The sequence below is a fragment of the Mustela lutreola genome, chromosome 4 (genome assembly GCF_030435805.1).
Source record: "Mustela lutreola isolate mMusLut2 chromosome 4, mMusLut2.pri, whole genome shotgun sequence".
NCBI lineage: Eukaryota > Metazoa > Chordata > Mammalia > Carnivora > Mustelidae > Mustela > Mustela lutreola.
The window spans coordinates 168,760,061-168,781,465 of NC_081293.1; the positions used below are offsets into that span (position 1 = coordinate 168,760,061).

Consider the following 21,405-nt stretch of genomic DNA (forward strand, 5'->3'; position numbering starts at 1 on the left):
AGTTAGCATCAAAGTTCCAGACATTTACTAAATATTTCCATGTCTGTGAGTAAAGCTAGAATTTTAGGAAGGTTAAAGAGCAGCACATGAATAAGTGTTTCAAACAAGAACAGGATATTTCAAATTCTCAATGTAAACATATTAGGATATTCAACCAACATAAACCAGACCATATAAAAATGTGCTTACAGCAGATAAAAACCTCAATGTGTTCTTCCCCTAAAAATCCAATATTGTCAGGTGAGAATAAATTGTTCTTCCCATCCTTATCGTGTTGTCTTGTCCAAACCTGGGAGCTCATTTCAAAGTAAATTTCCAAAAGGAACACAAGCGTAGATATATAAGGTGGCTTGCTTTCAGAAAGCAGCTCAAGTAATAATGTCAACCAGATTCTCTTGCATCTGACCAAGGGTTTTGTTTGGTATTTTATTTTGATTTTTTTCTTTCTCTTATACATTCTTCTTCTTAGAAGAACTACTATTAGTGGCAAGGTCAACTTGGCCCTTACCACAAGTCACTAATGACTGAACTGGTATCCTGATATCTGAGAAGTCATTTGCTGTCACATATCTATCATCAACCCTTCAGAAGAGTTACAGAGTATGATGCCTTATTAAGACTTGGCCAAGTTAGGGTAGAGTTTCAATCCTATTGAACTCTATATGTGCATAGGGAAAAATGTGATTGTTTTGTAGCCTATAAATATATTGCTAACTCTAGCAAGCGACAAGACATCTCACTCCAGAAAGTCAAATGCTGCAATGTGTCACTTTCAAATTTCTCCCGCTGGTCCCAGGAAAATAGGTACAGATTTCAAATAAAGTTATTTAAAGTGATTCTGGTATACAGACACCCACGTCCTCCAGAGTTAAATCTCTCAGACTGTCTCCAGTCAATCTGACCACTTCAACCTGACAGGCAAGCCAGTCAAATAAGCAGTCACAGTGGGCCAAAAATCTGTCAGAACGGTTTGCTTCACTGGTGATTACTTTTTGACTGACTCAAGCAGTCAAGTAATCAAAACAGTCAAACCAGGTTTCCCATGTATACATAGTCTTAGCCCTTCCTGTGTTAGTAGTAGGTAGGCCTTGTTTATATATTTTAAAGGAATTTTATTAGGTTACACTGTTTAAGAGAAACAAGACAAAAATGTTGTGAGCAACTAGTTAGACAATTAGGGTTCTCTTCAGAGTTGGTCCTCAGCTTCAGTGCTGGGGAGAAAAGGCTCATTGGGCCTGCCAGAGAGCTACAGAAGGGGACAGGGGAAAGGCAGCCAAGAGAAAAGCACCATGGAAGCAGGAAGGACCCATATGCCCAGCTCCTAATATTTTTTGGTTAGGGGACTGAGACCTGTGTCCTGACAAAGACTGGGTTAGTTTTACTTTTGGAAACAAAATAAATTAAAACACTTAGAAAGAAACCAATGTAGGGTTAGTCACATAGATGTCACTGTTGACTGGTTTTCCATTTTAGTTTGATTAGCCATTCTTGTCAAAAGAAGGAAAGCTTTAAGAATCTCCTTAATTAATTTTAAAGTGGAGGTGAAGGCAATTTAATTTCTCAGCTTGCACGGATGACAACTTAAAATTACAGTCTGATGTTTCAAAAGCACTGTTAGAGAAGCAGTTGGAATTACAGGTTTTGGAATCAGCCTACCTGACTTCAAACCTGGACTCCTCACTGACAAGCTGTGTGCCTTTGGGCCACTCAATTTCTTCCCAGTATGTAAATACCCTTATCTTAAAATGGGCACAATAATATTACTCAATTCCCATAATAGTTCTGATTACCAAATGGCAATAGGAAGAAAACACTTTCAATAGGATAGAGTAAGGAAGACTTGCCATGGAGAGGCATCCAACCAGAGGAACAAGGTCCAGCTCAAGTTCACCAAAACTATGAGAGCATCTTATTCAAATAAATTATTTCTAAAGAATACTGGACTTCTTTTATACCAGCATCTTAAGCTTTTTAAACCTTGTCCCAATTAATAGTTATATTATTTAATATCTTTATAATTTCTAGCAACAATAAGCATATGTCTAAGGTCTCTAGGTCCTCATTCTATGCTGGCATTAAGCAAGGTGCTTCACCACTACTTTCTCATTTATAACCTTGAAACCTAATGAGGTATTTCAGGTTTCCACATAAAGAAACTGAGTCTCAATCAAATTACATAACCTGTCTGGGATCAAACAACTGGTTATGACAGAGCTGGTTTTGAAACCTAACCATCTTTAAAACCTATGCTCATTCAAATAGGTCATAAGTGACCTATAGTGTAACAACTATCTAATTACTAACAACATATTTCTGGTTCTTCCAGCAAAGAAAAGTAGTTGATACTGAAGATTTGGGACTTCCTAAAGAGAAATATTTGTCTATTGGGCCTCTGAAAGTAGTGCAAGTAAACACTGACTTATCCAGAGCTCATGTTCTTTCCCTTTTCTATACTGCCACTTTGGGTTTCAGAACAATAAAACAAAATGTCTGGAATACAAAATTCATATATTCCAGAGAACTTAGAGCTGGGCAGCATTTCAAAGACTGGTTGAGTTATCAAACACAAAATAAAATGTCTTATTAATTGAAAATGGCTGGAATGTCAATTAATAAGCTGAAAACTGAGCAACAGTTGTGACATCAAGACCATTTCATGCTGTTTTCTTGGGTGATTTTTCTGTCATTGATAGAAGGAGTAATCTCAGATGATAATGTGCACAAAAGTCTTTAGACTCTGAAGGAGCATGAATGAATGATACTTCTGGGAAGAGCCCAGGCTTCTAGCTAAAACTCAACATAGGAGGGTGCAATCCAACATACAGGATTAATATCTCAGGAGACTTGCCCGAGGTCAGTTCATCTCTCTGTGATGCCTTATCCTCTAGATGAAAATAAAAACAGTGAACTCTCTTAAATGTGCCCTACGGTCTGATTAAAGATTGAAAAGGTCTCTAAAAATCCACAGCACTCCCAGGGAAAAATGCTAAATATCATTATAATTATTACACCAAATGCCATAATTTGGTCTCCTCAGATTCCCTTTTTATGTAGATTCCATCACACTCTGACTTTTGACTTTTTGCCTCTCTGACCAAATCTCCAATGACAAAGCAAAGGGAAATGTTGAGGCAATTAGTGGGAAATGGAAGCAATTAATTCCCTTTTTTAGTGGAGACCTGGCCTCTGTGAACCAGTTTAACCAAAAATAATCAATGACCTTTCTCTGACCAAACTGAAGGAAATCTACTTGATATTTGTCACTGGTTATCCATCTACTGCTTCAACATTAATGAGTCTTTTCACTTTGCCCCTTTCTTTTATGAAATAGAGCCATCTATTCTGGTCCCTTGTTACCTCTGTAACTGCTATTTTTGCAAATCTAATACCGTCAAAGACCTCGTTATCCATGTGTAAGCCTGGAAACCATTTTTAGCATAGCATGGTTTCTGATTTCCCCCAACCTTTCTCCCTTGAACTGTTTCCCCTTCTCTGCAATAAAGGTGGGATTTTGTTCAAAATGAATGAAATAGAACAACAAAGAAAGTTTAAATCTAAAAGTGACAAAAAAAAAAAGATTATATAATTTGCTTGTGTCTAAGCACCTAGCAGATCTAGAACCAAGTCGCTGCCCCATCGCTTACTCATTGATTACCTTGGCAAAGTTACCTATCTTCTAAAAAATCTCATTTTTTTGCTTCTGAACAATGGAGATAAGAGCATTTGCCTCAAGGGTATTTTCAGGTTCAAATGAGGTGATACATGCAAAGCCTTTTGCACCGGATAAGAGCCTGATCAGTGTTAACTTTTATCAACTGGAGAAGAGAAGAGTCCAGGTATATAGCTGCTTTTGATATTCATGAAAACTCTTCTAAGATGACTGCTACTCAAGTAGGAGTAGTTAACAGTCACTGTTTCCTTTTTATCCCAAAGTAGAGAACTTACTATTTTAGCTTATGCATTTATTTTATAAATTCTTTCCTTCTAGCATATTCTGGAATATCTTTGCTTACTATTTTGTTGTTGTTGTTTATTTTTGTCTTGAAAGAAATACATCGTAAGCAAATGATCAGAAGTTTTGTCATACATTTCACTGGGTGTCCTCAGTAAGGTTGAATATAAATGAATTTAGATACTACTTAGTACAACCAGTATTTCATGTTGAAACAAACACAAATGTGAGTGAATTGGCACTACCTCCCCAGAAAATATGGAAAAACCGAAATGACCTATGAAGAAAGACAAATTAAAAGTTACCTCCCAAATTATCCAGAGTTGCTTCATGCTCTAGTTCATTTTGCTCTGAGAGCTCTGTCCTAAGTTTGGGTCCTCTGAGCCTGTATTTAAGAAAGGATATTGAGGGGGGGAAAGGGGCCAGAAATACAAGATAGTAGTCCATGGTTATGTTTTATGCTCTTAATATCTGTCAGAAATGTGAGATCAAAGATCCCATAGGGAGAAGAAGAGAGGTCCTCCCTTTGGCTCCGACCTAGATTTCCAATCTTAGAGTTCCCACATCCAATCTAAGTTTGAAATCCCAGGAGTGAATCCAGAGCTACTCTTCAGGCACAGGAGACCTAAACTTTACTACCACCAGACCCCTTGTCCTTCACATTCAGTCCCAGCCCTAGCCCTTCACTCTCCACATCAGATATTAATTCAACTTAGAATACTCAGAAAACCCACCCCCTCCACACACACACTTATTCAAAGTCACATGGCAAGTTAGAAGCAAATGCTGAACTCTAACTTCCCATTTCAGTGTGATCTACCAACACTAAACCAGGCAACCACAAAGAAATCACTGAGTCACTTGCAAATATTTGCCTGGCCCACTGGTTTGGGAGCTAATCCATGTTCAATTTCAGTGGTTATTTCTATAGTGGAAAATGACACAGTCAACCACCTTTGATTTTCTTATGAAGTAGGTTCTGTCATATTTTTAGCAAAGCACTTGCCTTCTGTTCTTGCCAGAGGTGCAACGACTTTGCAAAGTATTATGCAGAGGCACATACTTGTCCTTTTTCTCTTAAAGCAGATACAGGGGCACTATATAAACAAAATCTAAAACTAATGGCTCTAGTCTTTCATCCCCCCAAACTGTGTTCCAAATGGCCAGAGATATCCAGCTAAAACACAATCAGATCAAGCTACTCCTCTTGTTAAAATCCTAAAACCCTTAAAAGCATAGTTATGGTCTGCCCCCATCTTAACTCTCCAGCCCTACTTTATGTTATTCCCCACAATGATCGCAAGCTCTAATCAAAGACCCCTGGATGTGCCATGCTTTTCACAACTCTGCACATGCTAGTCTTTTTGTCTGATGCGTTTCTCCTATCCTTTGCCTGCCTAAAGAATAGCTAATTATTTTTCAAGGGTTCTTTGAACCCTTCCCAAACCCCCAGACTCATAGGGAATTGATATATACTTTTAAAACTTGTCAGTGCGATTAATTGTTGAAATGCCTCAAATACTCATTGGCAGGTACCCTATCTTAGGCATTTTTAGCATCCTTAAAAACTAGTGTTGCACCTGGTACAATCCTCTACTTATATACCTTCAACTTAACCATAGATATTAACTAAGTTATCACTGAAGACAAAATTATACATTTTCTACCTTCTCCAGAAGACAGTGTCATCAGTCATCTCACTGGGCAGACTCACCCACTGGTTTGTTCCTACTGTAAGAGTGGATACACTCTAAGAGTGGATATTCTCAGAGTTTTCCAAACACTATAACCCTACATGACCACAACATGTCAAAAGTCTAATAAGGAAAAAAAAATGGTTGTTTCCAATAAAAATAACAATAGATGTTTTATAATTTGAGAGCAGAGAGAAAGTAAAGAAGGTTGAATATACTTATGGGAAAAAGTCTTGAAGTGTAGATCTAATTCTGATGGAAAGAGCAAATCATCCATCATGTGAAAAGAGCCTTGCATATGTGAAGGATAAACATAAGCTATAGAAGCGAGAAAGCAAATTGTCTAAATGGAGAGAAACATTTGCAAGTATGACCAAAGGATTAATGCCCTTTTGGCCCAAGAGTAATTAAGAAGAAGCCTAAAAGTTTACCAGAACTTAAAGTCTGATGGTAAAAAATGCTGCTGACAAAATTTTTTGCAGACCTCGGGTTGTTCAATAGGTTCAGATCCTTTTGAGTCTGTACAAGATCAAAGGGAGTAGAGATTATAAACATCTTAGCTGCTGAGATACTCCTTGCAGACACCAGCTGAGATCATTGCCTGTCTGTAACAGATTTTCAAAGTAGTAGGTACTGGTCTAGATTTTGGTGGGAGTAGGGAAAGATGGTGGATAGAATGAGTTTTTGGCAAAGGGAAGTTAAAAGGACAGAGCAAAATATTTGATTGAAGAGAGAGAGCGACCCCTAGCTCAAATTCTTATTTGGATGGAAATACATCTCAGCAAGCTGAATATCTTTCAGAACTTAATTTGTTCATGTGCATATGAACTTCTGTATTGGAAACATGTTCATAAAATAAGAAATAAAAAAAAGGAATAAAAGGGAGGGATAGTGGGATTTTCTGGCCCAGTAGAAAAACCCAGAAAATGAATCACATTGTGTGTTAGTATGTAGGTGAAGGAGAAGTCTTTCAGAAAAGGTAAGAAATTAATGTGGATACTCTTCCATGGTAACTCCTGGGAATGAACATCAGGGAACATAAGAATCCTTATTAAAACTCAATCTCTACTTCCTAGATTTATTTCCTTCTTGCTTTTTTTTTTTTTTTTTAGTCCTATTTTATGAAATCTCACTTAGTCTTCAAACCTGAAGAGAGAAAAAGAAAAACAGCAACCTAATGCATCTTTTAGATCATTAGGTCCAACCTTCCATTGTGTCTTGAGAGCAATTACAACATCAGTAACAAGGGCTTTCTCTCCTTGACCAATCTGTTCTTTAAACTGGTTACCTATGGAAACTCTACAACCTACCTTACAATTTCACTTTTCAATAATACAGATTCCCCCAATTTTTCTGACATTTAACTTAAACTACCTATAATACATTTTCATACCATTCTTCTTCTTCTTCTTTTTTTTTTTTTTTTGCTGATGAGTAAGCGGCCAGACTTCCCATGCTCCAATGAATACACTTTAATAGAATCATAGAATTATGTATTCACTAAGCTCTCACAGGCAAAGTGATGTCTGCCAAATCTTTGATATGTCTCCAAACACCTGCACCCCAGCCCACAGACTCCTTAATGGGCTGGTAATCCACACCTCTATAAAATAAGTAGTATACAGTAGTTTCTTGCTACTCATTTTTTCTATAAGACTGTTGTTAAGCTCTCCCCTCATAGCTTGTGTTTTTGAAGACACTTGTGGTTCTTCACGCTTTCCTCACACATCTTCAGCTCTATGCTTCACAGACTCTTCCTACTGATCTTAGTAAACACAATCAGTAAACCTGAGCAGGAACTATATGCTACATTTTACTTTTGTTCCGTTTACCAAATAGCATAAAATTTGCAGTCTGCTATTAGTAAACTTCACCTCTTTAGATCTGGTATCTCTCTGGTGCTTAATCCAGTATTTCTTACTAAAAGAGTTACATTTATCTCTGTAAGAATCTGGCATGTCTAACTGACTTCAGATAATTTGATTTGTACATCGATTTCCAATGAGTTGAATGATTGCATTTCCACATGTATAATTATGATTATTATTATACCAATATCTATCATTATCCCCTTTGAATCGTATTTCATTAGTTTATTTGAAATGATTGTGTAAGAAATTACATTTCTTTCAGTTTTTCCTTTCCTATTTCTTCTTTTTGACTATTCAAACCACTGTTTTCAACTTCCACTGTGTTAATTACTACAGTTTGTGAAAATTTCACTTATGCTAGATATTTACATCATGTTTTAATGTCTATAATTATTTTGGTTGTTTAGAACTTATTACAAACCCTGTGCCATAGTCATTAAAATTCAGCTGACGCTTAAGAAACGTTTTTCAGCTCGTTTCATTTTTAACATGAGCTCCAAGTTTCAGTTCAACAAAATATACTCATGCATTTAACTGTTCTACTGCTTTGTAATGAAACTGAAAATTTAAAAAATAATATTAATAATCAAAACCATAAAAATAAACATGGAAATTACATATATTCCATTTGTTTTAATAGCAAAAAAAGATCTTGTATTCTCAAAATGGAGATCACAAATTTGGCCTCTTCAAGGTAGTTTCCACCAAAAAAGTGAAAGATTTAGTATTCATTCAAAAATGACTTGAAAATATAAAGCTACACTTAGATTCATCTAGAAGAGAAGTAAAGCAGAATGGTCTGAATAATTTTGATAAGAAATCACCATTCTGTTTCACTTTGCTTTGTTGACACAGTCTCTGAATAGGAAGAGGTTATTTTAGTGTCAATGTTAAATGAAGTTTCCTGTAAATAAGTTACTAATTAAGCTACTTGGGATGAATGAAAGATTACTTCAGGTTTATTTTTTTTCTCAAAATGTCTATTTTCAATGAAACATTTAGGGCAATATTGAAAATATGGGATTATAATTCACAGGAACAAATATGTAAGAAATAGATGTGTACATATATGTATAAACAGATACATGATCTTCAGGTCCCTACCACAACTCTACTAATTATAACAATTGAAAACTTTACTACAAAAAATTGTTGCTTTGAAATATTTGACCTCTCCTATACAAACTTTTCAGATCCAAATCTTCATTTAAAAAACCAGAATAAGTTTTAATCCTGGAAAAATAACATACACTAAAGTACTATGTGGTGTTACTTCAGCTATGAACAGAACTCATATTTTCTTACTGTCAAAAGCCAATAAAATATATATTGCTAAAATGTAAACAGAAATTAACATTTACTCATAAAATAACATATAAGATGCAATAAAATGTTAAATCAGTACAACTTAGTAAGTATATAAGAATATTAAACTGGAAGAAGAAATTGCTTTGGTTATCATGAACTAAAACAGTGATTTCTAATCTTGATTAAAAATAAGACATTAATAAAGTTTCAGATATATTTTACCTAGATTATAGCAAATCACAGCTCATGATACCTAATGATCACACAAGATGAAACCATAAGTATAAACAAGGCACACATATCAAAGTAAAATAAGTATTGACTAGACTTGTCTTCACGGTTTGTTTTAAAGTACAGAAAATTAACCTGCCAGTTTAGTTACCTACCAGCAGTGATTGGATTCTATCAGTGTTATCACCTCTACAAACAGCACCAAATTATCATCCCTCTTCCCATAACATAAGCAGCATGCCAAAAGAGACAACCAGAGTAAATGATCTGATCATGAATAATGAAGAGTTAGGGCTGGTTGGAATCCACTTAGTTGAGGAAAGAGAAAAGAGAAGTGGCTCATTAGGGCATTTCCTGAAACTTGGTTGGAATTTCAGTTAAGGAAGAAGAAATGACACAGCAGTTTCAAGTAGGGGGACTTCCTTTCTTTATCTGAAATATGCTACCAATTTGAGAAACAGCACTCCAAAAAAACTACTCTACAGTAGTGTGGTCACAGTAAAAACTCTCCATGAGCCCATTATTGCCCCGTAATTAACATTTCTTCCTAGCCTATACACGAGCAGCACATGGCTGTTATCAAAATGGACTAAGATCCCACATCTATTGCAACATGTTAAGTTTCACAGTTAACAGTTCTTCAACAAACTGCCCTGTCCTAATTTTCAGGTTTTAAGAATTGCAGTTTTGTTTAGAGCACTAATAGATTTTGAGTTTTTGCTTAAGGCCATCAAATTTCCCATATTTCAAATAATCACATTTACCTTAAATATGATTTTGCACACAAAGTGACTCCAGGTTAATTTTCATCTTGTCCAAGAATATTTTATTTTCCTATGTTGGTGGAAGATATATAATCCAGCTTATAAGATTCCTAGTAATTTTTTTTTCATATTCCAGTGTGATCTGTATTTTTAAGGAAGATGAGCACTGGTTACTTACTGCCTTTACAAATGAAATTTTCAAAAGGTTTCTTTTTATGTATTAGTTATCTGCATGAACTTAAAAATCTAAAGATGCAACTTTGTTCCCACACTATAATTTGTACTGAGAAAATCTACACTTATTCTATAAACTTATACCATTTGCTTACTTTATCTAAATCTATATTTTAAAACAATATATGAAGTAAAGCATTCCCACTAATTACTGAAGTTTAATGCAAAGGTTACATTCAGATTTCTCTTGTCTTTTTGCTTTGAAAATTCATGCAATTAAATTGATATTTGTGTTTTTCAAGGAGTAGAAGTTATGTGAAAATATCTCAGCACTTTATATCTTGCTTGAAGAACAGTAAAATTATTAGGAAAAAGTTCTCTTCTCAGTAGCAAAATTTGGAGTCATCTTACGTTTTCCAATGATGTTATCATACATTTAAATCTCCGAGGCAATAGGAAGGAGTAAGTATTTAATTTAGAATAAAACTCACTTAGATTCATATTATAAATAAAAAAATAAGATGGATAAGAGACATTGTTAAGAAAGAGAAACACTTAGGGCTTTAATTCATATGAGAAACTAGTTCAGATTGAATCACAGTTTAAAATACATTTGTGTGATTCAGAGGGTAAGGTTTGAAGCTGTATTACTATATGAGCATACATTTTGGTTTTGAAAAGTTGTAAATGCACACTTGACTATATACGCCTGAAGAAACTGTTTATCTCTTTAAGAGGTCCAACAGAGGAGTTACATTAAAAAATATATATTTTTACCTATAGTTTCTATACTTTATGTAATAAACATGTACATTTTTGGATTAAAATATAATGTTAATGTAAAAAATTAGGTTATACATCAAAACATTTAGGGATAGCATACTACTTGTGTGATACTGTATTATGAAGAACACATGGGGCGCCTGGGTTCCTCAGTGGTTAAGCTTCCAACTCTTGATTACGGCTCAGATCATGATCTCAGGGTGGAGCAATTAAGTATGGAGCCCCTCCTAGAGCTCCGCAGCTGTGCTCAGAGCAGAGCCTGCCTGTCCCTTTCCCTGTTGCTTCCCTCGCCCCCAGCGCTCATTCTCTCTCTAACTAAATGAATAAATAAAATCCTTTAAAAAAAAAAAAATCCATGTTTGGTGTCCACCCCTGGTTACTGATACAGTGAGCCAAGCATCTTTTCAAATTCATAATAAGTCCCTTTCACAGGCCTTTATGTTAATGAGGTAACTGGGTGGGCCCCTAAATAGCTTCAGGTGGGGGCTGGTTGCCACAGGAACGAACCCTGTGATTAAAGGGTTATCTTTCTAAGTCACAGATTCCATCATTTTCTTTTCCTTACTTACAACCCTCAGAAACTTCCTATTGCTTGAACTTGGAATCCAAATTCTCTAAAATAGCTTACAAAAGTCTTCACAACCCAGTCTGAGTCTGGACTTCAAGCTTTATTAGATTAGAAACATCCTCCTATCCTTCTGCTTAGACTGTCTTGCTGCAAGATCTCCTTTTTTCAAAGTATAGATCATATCTGACCTTCTGTTTATGGTATTCTTTTGAAAAACAGTGAAAGAAAGAAAGTGTACTTGTGTGTATGTGTGAACAGATGGAACTTTACACATTTTTCTATGATGTTATGTCAATATATTTTAATACCAAATATATTTATAAATTCTATATAATATCCTTCAAAATTCTAGTTACTTCCTATGGGTATTTTTATTATTTACTAAGGATAATAAATGAAAAACGGGCAAAATATTTTTAAACTAAAAAATAGGGAGAAAGTACTTGAAAAACAAGATACTAAACACATTATAAAACTACACTAACTAAAACAGTTTACTTCTAGTATATAATAGAAAACTCAAATCTGCATTTCTAGAAATTTAGTACATATTGAAGGTTGTATGTTACATTAGTAGGAAATTGATACATTCCACAACAAATACCCTAAGGATAAGTGACAATTTGTTGAGAAAAAAAGGGAAGAGAAATAGAAAGAGAGAGACTCATACCTCTATTACACCAAAAATCTAATTTTAAAACCTTAAATATTTAAACACAAAAATTTCAAAACATCACTTAGAAAAATGAGTGATTATTTTATAACTTACAGAGTAATACATCAACAAAAGACTCTCCAACATATTTGATTACATAAATATTAAAATCTCTCTAAGAAAAGAAGCATTCTTTTATAATTTGACCAAGCAAATACTGGGAAACTGGGTTTTTTTGTCTGTAGCTAGAAAATATATACTAGGTGGTTAATTGTCACCACTACATTATAAATGTTTAATTATTTTCTTTTTTTGTTTTCTTACCTGAAAATGTGTTTATTGCTGGATTGGATTATAACTCTTTCTTCTTTTATTAGTAGTGATTCTAACTTAGTTTTATGACACTGAAAATTATGTAAACTACATATCTCTAACTTAACCTAGGCAGGGAGTAAAGAATATAGAATAATTAAGCCCTCAAAATCTATCAATCACTGTTTTCAGGCTGCCTCCCAGGAAAATCAGTTCCTAGACACATCCTGCCCAACTTACACGCAAGCAAAGTGGATTCTGTCACAATGAGGGCAGCCCTCTGACAAAACTGCCATTGCAGGCTGTTGGGAGACAAGCTGTCATTCACTGAAACAGTAAGAGGTATGAGGAAGTATAGATAGAACACCAGTAGTCTCTGCTCCAAGTTATTTAGAGCTAGTGCTATCACACACTAGACAGTCTGTATTAAATACTAAGCTTTCATGTTCTTTACATTAACCTTCCCATCAAAACTAAACCCACATTTGCTCATTTATTCATTTGTTAATAAGTTTCTATTGGATGCTTACCATTTATCGGGCACTAGGATACAAAGAGAAACATGGTTCTCACCCTCAAGGAGATTAAAATCTAATAGAATTTGAAAGATAAATCACCCATGGTTAAAAATAGTTAAAAGACAGATAAACAGTAATTTAATGGGGTAAGATCTAAAATAACAAACAAAAATAATATAAGGAATGAAAAGATTGTTTTCTTTTGTCTGATTTTTGTAGGAAAATAAGATATTGAAATAAGAAATATGATGAAAGTGGAGGATGGTGGGTTTCTAAAGTCAAACATACTCGGGGGTATTAAGGTAATCAATAGTATATCGTGCTTAAGTTAAATAATGTTAGCATTAAAAATATTAACAGATCATGGGAAAAATTCACTGCTTGCCAAATGGCAGTTAATACTTTTGGAAAGGGACTCAAGAGAGTAGCTCTACAGATTGGTAAAAAGCAGAATAGAAGGGAGCATATTAGCCTTTCAAAAAGGAAAAACAACACATCTGTTGTTAATTCAGATTTCTTTTATAGAAGTCTTGAAGATAAAAGGTAAAAACCTTTTTAATAGAAATTGATTTTATAATTATACACCTGCAATACTGAGGATATTTACGCTCATAAATATAGCTCTTTTCTTACCGACAAGTAGCTTCGTTAAAAACAATCACTACTTCACAGAAGACTTCCAACTTGATAAACACTGAAGAAACCTAGTTTCTCTCTTAAAAATAAATCAAATAAATCAAAAGAAATGATATATCTCTCCTAAGAAGTTTGGAAAGAATGTCCAAGATCAATATTATGATAGAAAACAAACAAAATCAGTTGTGAGTAGAACTGAAATTTATGTCACCCATAAATAGGAATCATGCTTTTGGAGAGATTAATAATATAATTCAGTCACTTGGCAAATAATTAGCATTGATTATTTAAAATTCTGACTTCATTATCAGTTTGGGAAAATGTAAGTTAGAAAGTTAGTATCCCATGTCTTTATGTCATAACTCCAAGTTTTGCCTGAATAGTGCTTAAACAAACACCAAATGATCTTGAATTCTGATACTTGAGAACTACAGACCATTTAACAGACAAGAGTTAATCCCACTAAAATATGAACATCAAAATTTATCTAGACTTCTACTATTTTATTAGCATACAAGCAAGTATAATATTTGTAAACTTTCAAAACTTTCAAATTGCACTTAAGTTTTATCCTATCAGAGTTATTATGTCCTTAACCAGAAGGAACCAGTTACAAGGGCTGTGAAACAGCAGTAAAATATGCATATCATTATACAATTGCAGCAGTAGTTATTTTTTACTTTTATAAAATACTTTCCATCTACCTCAGTGAACTTCAGAAACATTAACTCATCAATCCAACTGTATTAGCAAAAGTGCATGGACTTAATCATTGTTCCATGATAAATGGGTAAATTCTAACAAGAGAATCAAATGACATTTCCAAGTTTTTCTGTCCCCAACAACTCAGTTCTGAAGAACAAGAAGTCTCTGGAAACCTTTAAGGCAGTAATATAATTTAATTCTTCTATGATGCCAAAGGCTTTGAGATTTCCCTAGAGTTGATATTTGATCTTGATCTTGATCTTGGCATACACTAGGGTATTAAACAAGAACCAGCCCTTCTGAAAATTATGTAGTAGTCAACATTTGTCTTTAACATGAAATCTCTATGTCCTTTTCCCTTTTACCAGATAGGTACCATGATTCCTTATCATCTGCCAATTTTTCTGCTATCTAAAACTATTTTTAGAAGACTCTCTAATTCATTATCCACTTTATTCACTAAGAAATAAATGACTGATAAGACTTAAAATACTCTCCCTCCCAAAAACATTTGCATTTGGAACACAATGAATCCTTAAGGTAAAGAGGGAAGATATATTTAAATTTGTGAAAGAATTATTACATACAAAATTCCAGAAATCAAAAATATTCCATGGGGGCTGCCATCTAATTTGAGCACTGTTATGCTCAGACTAGACAATGTATTATCCATAAAATAAATAAAAGCATAAATCTTCTTCCTTTATAATGTTAGGATATTTCAAGTAAGACACCATGCCCCATGACTGACATTGCAGCTCACTAGAGATTGGAAAAATGACAAGTTCTCTATAGTCTTCCAAAATCATACAGTTGCTCTGTATCAGCCAGGGAAGGATAGGATATGTTGTTGAAACAAACAACTCCAGAAAACCCAGAGTGTTAAAAACAAAATGCTCTTTCATACTCTACATGTCCAGTGTGGAATAGGGAAGAACTCTATGCCACAGTTGCTAAAGGACCCAGCATTATGGAAACCCCAAGTCCATATATGCTTTCAATACCACCGAGGCAGGGAAACAAGATGTGGAGAACCATATATACACATTTTTTAAGTTTCTGCAGGAAGTGACTAATTTCTGTTTATCATTCATTGCTGAAGCTATCAAGGGCCATGCCTAGTTCAAAGGAAATTAACCTGCAATCCTCCTATGTGTTGATGAGAGAGAACAGGGATATTTGTTATTAGGGCCAGTGACTATAACATTCTCTTAATAGCTTTTAATATATCAACTTTTCCCAGGGAATTACTCCTCAGTGAAGGTGTGTTTTTCCTTAATGTCACCTAAGAATTTCAGTCCACCAAGTAAGAAGCTGTGAACTTTATTCTGAGTCATTTCACTATAAATACAAATAAGAGGAGAGACTCAGTACAGAAGAGGAGGGGAAACAGACAGATAGATGAGAATGATAATTTTGATCATCATGATTTGGAGAGGTAAGAACTAAAATAAAAACAAACTCTGTGTATAAGCATATGTGTGTTTGTCAGTATTATGATGTTCGTTCTCTATGCCAAAACACCTTCCAGGATCTATCTACATGGGGGAAACTGTCATCTTTCAGAGACATTTCACAAATATATATTTTGTTACAAGCAAAGATAAAGTTTTCCTGAAGAAACTATAATAGTTGCAACAATACACTTATGTTTAAAGGAAGAAAACCTGGAAAAGATAATAAGAGCAGAGATTTGGAAGAAGAAAATGTAGAAATATTTTTCCGTTTTTCTGTTTTGAGGTTTTTTTTTTTTTTTTTCAATTCCTTTAGAGGTTTTAAAAATGCCCATGCATGCTAAAGAATATTCAATGCACATCCCTTGTTTTAATTTTTAATTTTTCATTGATATTTTCATCTATTATAAAACTATATTCTGACAAAGTAAAATAAGAAGAAATGGAAGAAGGGAGCGGTCTAGATGTGAACTGAACAAAAAGAGTAGAATAAAGTAAGGTGTAAATGATCTGTTAAAGATAATTCCTACTCTTGGTGACCACAAAGGTCAATAGTATCTAAATTCACTTTGGTCAGTAGGTGCTTCATGGTATGGGAATAAAACAAAGAAAAATGAGGCTTGCAGGATTTTAATAAGGATGTCAACAAATCCCAAGGAAAATGATTACATTGGCAGGAAGAGTGTTGTTGTTGTTGTTGTTGTTTTAATGGAATCTTGGTATCTTAGGAAGTAGCCAGCATGATTTATTCTTATTTCCTGATTTAAAAAATAAAATATAATTACATGTATATCATATGGGTTCAGAAGAAAGATGCCAAAATAAATATTCAAAACAGCATTTAAAATAACTTTTCCCTTAAATTTCTACAAGGACATATAAATTAGAAATTATAAATGGAAAGACTGCTATTTTAATATTGATTTTATTTTACAATTGCATTTCAAGCATTTCATTTTTATTTATTTTCTCACACCGGATTAAAAATTGATAATATAATACTGAAATTGTACAGTGTTGTGGTGGTCAGCTTTGAGTGCCTGGATCAAGGACACTGAACCCAGCAAGTACAAACATGGAATCACACATCCACAACATCTAGCCACTAATATGACGATCAGTGAAAACCATCCTACACATTCCAAACTACCTTCCCAACTGCACCCTTGCCATTTGGAACCCATGCAATATGATTTAACCCAGATTTGCAATACCCCACGTTTGTGAGAATATTAGGCCAAATGGTTAAAAAATTAACTTTGGATCATTCACTTTTATTTTGACAGAGAGAGAGAGATTAGATATACTGCTATGGTTTAGGAAATTTAGAATCGAATATGTTACTATGTAGAGGCTTCCTTCAAGGGAAGGTTAATACTTAATTTCCCAAGATACTTAGTTCCTATAGCTTGAGTATCTATCTCTTGTGAAATTTAAACAAGAAGGACCTGTTAAATCTGGTAACTGAAATATTTCTCAAACTGTAAATTACTGGGTGTGTCTAAACACATCAGTTGCACTAGATGTGAGCTCTGAATTGCCTTATCTTTCCATAGAACATTTCTATGGGTTACATTCCCCATATGATAATGTTTCTTTTTGTTTTTTTGATAATCTAATGAGGAAAAAGGAGGAGAATATAAAAAGAAAAAAAGAAATGAAAATGTAATGAACTTTTAAAATGCTAGTGAAAGTGGCAGACTATCATAAAATACAAGCCAAATACTCTTCAAATATCAGTTCTACATTCAGGTAATTTGGGTATATGGACCAAGTGCCGGGACTTGCACTAGGTGGTGGTGTTTGTGTGTATTGTAGAAAACGTGATTTTTTTTTTTTTAAAGGTAACACACTTCAGATATTAAAAAGTTAGGAGACTGTAAAATTCAAAGCTTTGAGAAGTTCCTATGTTAAGTAAGAGAAAAAGAGTTGGTAAGTGTCAGTAACCATGTTGGTATATCTGAAATGTGTGACAAGTAATAGTGTACTCAGAAGTAATTCTTTTCTCCTGTGTGTAGATCTTGCTAATCATTAGAAAACTGTACTTCATTGTCTGGTTTCAGTTCAAAGCAGGAAAAGCTGCGCTTCTAAAAACACAGGGATTTCACAGGTTTTGTGTCCTCTGCCATGCTCCCCTGTTTTGGATAGCAGCTCTGAAACAAAGAGAACACACACACACACACACACACACATAAGTAAAATGGCTGTTGGTGACTCTCACTTCTAAAAGATAGATTCATGATCAGACATTTCACAAAACAAGAGGCAAGTGATGTATCTCTCACACAATATGCAGACCTACAACTGTTCATCTTCAGCTGGCAATCTGATAGGAAGCTATAAACCAGGTATTAGAGACACACAATAGGGTGACTAGAAGGAACAATAGTGAAAGTGGTGCCTAGTAACCTTAATTTTAAAGAAAAGAAAAAACAGGTAAAAGTATCAGGCACAATAGTTAGGTTTTAGATGTCTATATTATCAATTCATAGAGTATAGGAAGCAAAGTGAAAATGACATTTTAGCACAATGAGATAAATGCGATCCTACAGGTACCACTGACAGTCGGTACAATAGCATTCTTTTCTAGAATAGAACCACAAATGAACATGCTTGGCTACAAAAAAATATACATAATACATCCTAAGCACTAGAAGTATGGCACTGCATATGAAGAAGGAACAACTAAATGGGTTACATGAGCTCAGGGAAACATTCACAATGTAGACGACCTGATAAAAAGAAGTGCTATGAGATGATACCACCTGATATCAAAAGTAAATTTGGAGTTCTTTAACTAATATTATTTAATTCTGAATATTAGGAGTTGTTAAAAATTTTTCCTGCTTTATTGAAGAGTGATGAAATAATTTAACTATGTGTATTTAAAATGTATAACATAATGATTTTATATACTTACATAGCGAAATAATTACCACGATCAAGATCATTAACACGCCCATCAACTCCCAGTCAATCCTTTTTTTTATAGTGAAAACACTTACGACATACTCTGAGCAAATTTCAGGTATACAAAACTGTATTATTAACTATAGTCTAACTGAAAGCAGAACTTCATAATTAAATGGACAATGCTAAGTTCATTATTAATTTGCTAAAAGTTCATCTGTATAGGAGTATAAAACCTAACTAGGGATATAATGGCTTTTTGTTCAAAATAATTAGCACAAACTGATTTGGAAGTTAGAGCTAAATATTAAAAAAACAACAACAACAACAAAAAACAAAAACACCATCCATTCCTGAATCCAGCAGAATTCAGGACATATTCAGAAGTCAGGCAGGGATGATGGGAGAAAAAAGTAAGAGTAAGCCAATATCTAGGTCAATATGACTCTCTTCCCTCTAAATTTTGTTAATAACTCTTCATTAATTCAATGAAGAAAAGGCTGAATAAACTTTGAAACTATAAACTTGAATAACTTATTTGGACTCCTTTTAAAGATAATGGTTATATTTTCCAGAAATCTAAAATAAACTTCCCTTACATTGAAAGAGAGGGCCATAATGTGTGGGAGAACTGATCACAAATATATGTACATTTGTTGCTAAAACTTGAATCTCTTTACTTGTTAACTCAAACTGCCTTGACTTCTCATGTTTATGCAAAATAGATTTTTTTGGAGAAAAAAAGAAAGGTACTGTAACATCAGAGGAAATCATCAAAGAACTAGTGGCAACATCTTAAGGCTTTTATCAAAGTAGTGAGGGAATGCATTAAAGCAACAATATCTGAAGCTTACATGTGATGGGACTACTAAATTTAATAGTGTATCTTATGAACATATGTGTATATAAAAATTTTTCTGTAAGAATACCCCATTCTGAAAGACTTTTTTTTCCTGAGTAATAGAACATTATTCTCTCAAGACAATTCAGGAAAAAAAAATCTACCAATAGTTTATTAATAATAGATGCCTCACACTCTACAAACAGAGGACCAAAGTTTTTGAAAAACTATATGCATTGTAAGTTAAGGTTATACAAAGGGGAATAAGCTTATGAATGGAAAAGTCATTTAAAAAGTCCCTCATAGAAGCCTGAGGAGAAAATGGTAGGCTAAAACATGAATTGTTAAAACTGAATCACAGTACAGGAGGATTTAAAAAAATAGGCATTTCTCATCTAGCAAATCTGGCCAAGCAAGCTATGATCAAATTTGAGATATCTATTTACATTTATAAAAATGTGTTAAGAATAAAACATTTCTTATTTTCAAAGAAAAGATATTAAAAACAACATAGTTTTACCTGCAAGTAATAGTTAAGTAGAAAAAGGAAAGGAAACCCATACAAAAATGCACATCTAAGTATTTGAGACTGTGACCATTTGAGATGCTGCTACAGAGAAAAGTCATGGGAGGTCACCAGTGGGTTTACTCATACACTGACAAATCAAAGGTCAACTTCTCATGCATATTTGGTCTACTTTGGGGTCATGAAAAATAAACCAAACACTCTTTGATTACTGAAGGAGAATGTATAGGTAGGATTGTTAATGCTGTTAAGGAACTCTTCTGCCTGCTATATGGGGTCTTCCCATGAACATGAACTACAAAGCCACTACCATCCAATTTCTGGGACTCTCAGTTGCTACATAATGCATAATTATTTGCTCAACAATAAAAAGGTAATCTACAATCTCTAAAATTCGATCATTTAAATTTCTGGCAGAATTAGCACCTAAGTCTTCCAATAGGAAAAATGTAAAGTTTTTCTCAGAAGTTGAGAAATTGACCCTCTGAATATTAAACATAGTAGTGAGTTGACCTAAAGAAGACAAGAGTGGGATTTATTTAACAGTCTAAATTTTTTTATGCATATTCTCTATCATGGCTAGAGCAATGGGCTACCCCATAGGCCAATAATGTGTTATCCCTTCTTACCTGATATTTTAAGGTATTTGTACAAAATCTATTTAATGAGAATAAGCATTTTTTCTTAATTAGTACTAATATTATGCCTCTTTATACTCAAAACAAGAGATTTATTACATGTCTAAATATAAAATTAAATTGTTTGGAATTAAATTGTTTGGAATATTCTTTCCTTTCATGGGTCACTGAGAATAGATGTAACTAACCTATACTTGTTTAGTTACAAAATCTTATCAGAATGGTAAGTTTATTTTCTTTGGGCTACCATATCAACAAAATGTTCTTCAATTTATTTAGTTCTGGTGTTTTCCTCAGTTTTTGAGCAACAACCATTTGGGAAGCATATTTAAGGTTAGACAATAAAGGGAATCCTAGTAAACAGTCAGATGCTGAGTATCATTCTCTCCTATAGCATTTTGACTGCATACACCTGCTGGCTTCAGGCATCTGAGAGCTGACTGGTCTCAGGCTTGGAGGCATAATCTGTAGTTCCGCTCTGAACCTGCCTATGTAAGGTGCAAAATACCCAACTGGGACAGGCCAGCATCCGTCAAGGGCTTCTCCTTTTCAAATTATTTTCCACTGAGCAGCAGTGTCTACTTCAGTGGAAAGGAAGCCAAATTTGATTTTACCAATTATGCAAGGAATTGCATGGAGGAAACCTGAACACGTATCCCAGTGTTGTTGTGCTGCCTAAAAACTGGCACCGTGTGATACTGTAAAGTCAGCTGGATCATAATTTAACACAGGTATAAAGGAAAGGAAAAGTTGGGCTTCTAGTAATTTATGCGAAAAATATCTCTTTCTTATTTCATGAGCTCAAAGAGAACAGAAATTTTTTTCAGCTTAATCACCACTGAACCCCACCACAAAACTTAGTGCC

The 21,405-nt window shown here is 34.1% G+C and overlaps 1 protein-coding gene across 5 annotated transcripts in view; it reads right to left on the reverse strand.

Moving 5' to 3' along the window:
- TFEC (transcription factor EC) overlaps positions 1–21,405 on the reverse strand; it is a 176,445-nt gene that overhangs the window by 53,059 nt on the left and 101,981 nt on the right. The window contains exon 1 of one of the 5 annotated variants that reach the window (XM_059171641.1): positions 9,212–9,359. The exons of the other annotated variants lie outside the window; for them this stretch is intronic. The gene's annotated coding sequence lies outside the window, so the exon portion shown is untranslated. Of the gene's footprint in view, positions 1–9,211; positions 9,360–21,405 lie in introns of those variants that run through there. 5 annotated transcript variants of the gene reach the window in all.